Source organism: Vicugna pacos, chromosome 10, assembly GCF_048564905.1.
Source record: "Vicugna pacos chromosome 10, VicPac4, whole genome shotgun sequence".
Taxonomy (NCBI): Eukaryota; Metazoa; Chordata; class Mammalia; order Artiodactyla; family Camelidae; genus Vicugna; species Vicugna pacos.
Window position 1 is genome coordinate 2,732,772 of NC_132996.1, and position 5,124 is coordinate 2,737,895.

Below are 5,124 nucleotides of genomic sequence, written 5' to 3' on the forward strand. Positions count from 1 at the left end.
TATAAGCAAACTGGCTCCATCAGCCTCCTGGTGAGCAGGGGAGTGTGTGAGCCGCGGGGCTCTGCACACTAACGGCCAGGCAAGGAGGGCGCTTTCTTACATTGGGGAGAAAAAGGCTGGAGCAGCACTCGCTGGAAATAAATTCTAATTAAACCTTCAGATGCGGTTCCTGCAGCATAACCCACGCCAATAGTTGAGGCTCCCTCCGTGCTGTCCAGTCATGTGAGGCAGGCTCATTAATATACCTGTGTGTTTGGTTTAGCAAGTGAATCATGTCTGTTTTCTGGAAATTACATGAGGGTGGAAAAACTTCCAAACATGTTCATTTATTTGCTGTGGAATTTGTTTAATCCTCTTAAGCATTTAGAATGACAAACTTCTTAAATTAGCATGTTTGCCCAAGAGACCTTTCCAGGCACATGGGCCGAAACCTAGGACAACCCAGAAACAAATTCAAAACCGTTTCAGCTGCACAGCACTGCAGAATGTGCTCAGTGTGAGAATCAAGGATTTTTTATCCACACACTTTTCCTCCTCTGCCCAAATTAATCAGCCTCTGCTGCTCTTGTATACTGAGTATCGTATGACTCATATTCTCTGCCTGTAAAATGGAAATGGGAAATAATTCTGCCCAATAAAATGTCATAGAACTAACCCCCAAAATTATATATATTTAAAAAAAAACAGGGCTTTAAGCTGTCCAGGGTTATGAATCATTTATTTAATATATCAATTGTTACTAGAATAAACTTTTCAAAATGTAACCCCTCCTCAGAAAACTTCAACTACTATTCAATAAAAATATCACAGAAAATTTCTGAAAAAAATTTAAAGGAAAATAATTTTTAACTGAATCATATTCTAGGCACACTGAATAAATTCTCTTTGGGGAACTCCTACTTTTTTTTTTAATAAATGACCTATAAAAATACACCCAGCATTAATCATTAAATCTTCATTCCTTATTTTAAAATTCTTAAGGCATGCTATTTTTCTTAAATCAAATGAGGAGGTATTCGCAAGCCAATGGACAACGAAATTACCTAAGAAGACATTATAAAGCAGCAAGAGCTACTAGCACTTTGCCAAGCATTCCGCCTCAGAGTCACTCGTACCATCTCATTTTGACCTGACCGCTTGGAGGTGAGCTCCATCAGCCCATTTAACACATGAAGAAACTGAGGCTATGGGTGGTCTTGTTTCCAGTACTTAGTGGAGCCAGGATCCAAACCCGGATCTTTGTCTATAGAGCCTGTGCCTTTATCAGATCACACTACATTTCTCACTCTTCAAATGCACTCAGTCCCTGAGGTAACACACCTTCCTTGCGTTTCTGAGAGTTTTAGGAAGTACTGAATTACAAGGACTAAGTAGACATTTGTGTGGGCTAATTTTATATTTTCTGGTTTTACTGAATATGTTCAGGCCAAATTCATTCTACTTATGAGAAGTCCTGAGGCAGAGGAGAGAGGGGAAATAAGCCAGACATAAACAATTTCAAGAGATCCACTTCATGAAGGAAGCAAAGTATTAAGTAAACCACTTCAGCAACACACTTGTCAATAAACCTTGGTGTCTCTGTCTCAGCCTGAAGGAGGGTAAGCCCTCCACCCCATCTGCCTTCCTGCCACATACCCTGGATGTTCTTGGTTCCCTCACCTGTGACACGTGTGTTCTCCTAGGACTCTTTGTAGAGATTAAATGATAAAACTATATGCAAACGGGCTACCTCATTGCCAGACAGTAGGCACTGAACAAATAATAAAATTATTTTGTTTCATGAAAATGGAAGACAAGTATCCCAATTAAACATTCCTGATAGAATCCCAACAAGCACTTTAACTTATCTGCCAGAAATTGTAAAATAGCATTTCTTTTTTGAAGGCTGTATCCATTCTCCCTACTTTTTAGCAATCCTGGCTGTTATCCTGAAAATCTATTCCCAGAACTTGGCATCCATCTCCCATATTTAAATCCTTTAAGTTTGAAATTATGATGAAGCTTGGGCACATAAAGATTCACACCATAATTCACAGAATAAACAAAGACCACAGGAACAGAGCCACCTCCAGACCCCATGTGCTCAGGACAGGCTCCAAACTTCACAAAATCAGAAGCATGCTATTTGAAGAGAAAGAAAATTGAATGTGATCAAGGAGGCTGACATAGAGCACTGGCCGGCTCACGAGACGACTCCGTCCCACCTCGTCTGACCTAAGTCATCTAACAGTTATCCGTTGATTTCTAACTAAAACTAGAGTACGGGTAGGGTTGGAAAGTAACATTTTTCCCTACAATATATACATATTGTCAACTAAAAATTGGCACTTGTCATCTGCCTCTGATTTGGTTAAGTCATGAGCCACTGCAGCTGCTGTCCTTCAACACTCTCTGAAAGTAGTTAAGTGTGGACATCAGGAATGGGGAGCGCTGTGCTCTGGGAAAATGGGCAGAAAAGTCTTCAGATAGACATTTTCAGGAAGTTTTATGAGCCCAAATTCTTGTATCTCCTCCTATCTAGAAAAGCACTAAAATCATTAACAGAGACACCTGCTCCTTGACTAGCAGCAGCCTCTGCCTAAACGTGTACTGGACCGAACGTCCTCCTTCACTGAAATCTTATATAATTCTGAGCTCCCCCTCCTCTTCAGAGCAGTTCCTCCGAGCTCTCTGAGATGCTGTCACCTGGGCTCTGGTCCTCATTTTGCCCAAGATAAACTTTAACCAACAACTCTCACGTTTTGTGGTTTATCGACAGTACCACAAAAATTAAGCTTAACATACTTGAACTCATAGTAAACATTCAGTATGAAATATTTCTTTACAAATTCCTATTTAAATGTAAATAATTATTCCATTTCTTAAATATAACATCTTTAAATATAAACTAACAGATATTTGTGAATCTTCAAAAAATATAGTCTAGAAAAAATTTTAGCAGTTTAAAAAAAGCTATTGTGTGGAGCTTTAGAATTTCAAAAGTGGAAGAGAATAGTATTGTAACTCAAGTTCTTGTTTTAAATGCAGAGATCCTGAGGCCTCAAAAGACATATCAATTTGCCTGATTTTATACACTGTCCTTTAACAGAAAACCTAGAACTAAGTTCCTGGTCTTTGTGAAATCAAGACTTCCTCTGCTGGTGCAGGGCTGAACTTTATGAAAATGGGTGGTGAGATAGAATCAGAATGCGGGGACCTGGGTGAGGCAGCAGAAGAAAGGAGGGTCTCACCTGGTCGTGGGTGAGAAATAGGCTCCCGCAGTGCTGGTGTGATGGGCATCCCTCAAGTGCCTGGAAACTACTATTTAGCACACCTGCCACCAAAACACACACGAACTGTTTAGCTAGAAGGCTGACCAGGAGGCTTTCTCAGTGACACAACGAGCTATTTTCACATTAATTCTACAACTACAGGAAGAGAAAGAATAGAAAGCTGATATTAATTGTTAAAAATTTACATCAAGAACCAAGGAAATTCCAGGAGAAATATAAAGACTTGTTTGAAGTTTCATTATGGGAACTTACTGCCAATTCAGTTGTCTTAAAAGCTGTGCTACAAAATGTATTGTCCTTTGTTGTTCCAAATCACATTTGAAAGAAATAATGTTTCTTAAGTGTGTTTCTGGAAATTTCTTCTATTTCCTAACACCAAATCTCAGACCCTTAAAGAAATGGGGGGTTGGCATTTCGTCCACTGTTCTCTTGGCAATTTGTTGTTCCTTCAAAGAACAAGGGGGGAATCACACATAAAAGCTTTTGAGCATCAGGCTGCTTACATTTCCTCTGGAAGTCTTGGAAAATAATGTGGAAATGAACAGCAGGACAGAAAGCTGGCGGGAGGGTCCCTCGCTAGAAGGTGAGAACAAATGTGTTCTCCAACGTGCTCTGGTAGCCACTAGTTTAAATGAACCAAGCAATTGTTCCAGCATACACGCAGCTCTACGTGAAAATCTCAACCGTTACCAACCGCTCAGTGCAGCCCGAAGCAATGGACGGACAGCGGAGGCCCCTGGCGGCTCATCGTGGTGTCTTACACCACGTGCAGGATGAGCGGTGCCTCCCCGCCTACTCCATCCCCTCCCCTCGAGGGAGATGGCTGGTCCTCAGCTGAGCTTACCTCATAGCAAGCTGTCTCTCAGCCCTCTGTCTAAAGCAAGGTAAAAGCAGGAAAGCTACCTGGGACTTTACAGAACCATCCCAAAGGGAACTGAAGCACCTTTCTTCCCTCCTCTCTGCTGCCTGGAATGTGGACTTGATGGTTGACACTCAGGCAGCCACTTTGGGCCATCAAGTTGACGGGCTGAAAATAACAGGCATCTGGTTCTCTGACCCTGGGGCCTTCATGCAAACCAGCCCTGCGGTACCGATTGCTTGACTTCTTTATGTAAGAGGGAAATACAAGTTTAGCATGTGTAAGCCACTGCTGTTATCTGGGGAAGTAGCTGTTGTACATTGCCATGGTAAGTCCTAATAATAAAGTTAAAGATTCACCAAAAACTATTTACCAAATAGTTAATAAATGATAAAGAGTTCCTGATTTTTGTTTTAATGCTATGAAATGTAAGTCAAGTTTCAGCATATGCTAGTAAAATAAGACTCCGTGGAGGAAAAGCAAAACAGAGATTGTAGAACAGAGACCCAAAGCATCCTCTTCTCCAAGGCACAGGAGGACAGCCGTGACTCTACGTGACAAGGCTGGAGTCACATGGGCTCCCTGTTTTCCTTGTCTTGGGTTGTGTTTTGTTTCCGACCTTGGGAAAAATGGATAAGACTGCTGGTCAAATCATTTCAGGAACAGCTTCCATCGTGTAGAACCCCTGTCTCTTCCTTTCCTCTGCCTCTTGGAATGTTCTGACACAATTAATCAGTCCAGCCTTCTAAATTGAGTAAATGGAGCTCAATCAATCTGCTTTTAGACACAGTTAAGAAATAGACATTAAAAAGCATAACTAGGAAATCTTATCTTCCAGAGGTCATTGCACAGATGAAATAGGAGAATAGCTGTGAATCACTCTGTAAACACTAAGTGCAATACAAACAATATTAGTACTGGTTCTATGTCACATTCATCAAAAAAGAAAACAGAACAGTTTTCTACCAGAAGGAGAATGTGCTTTGCAATTTT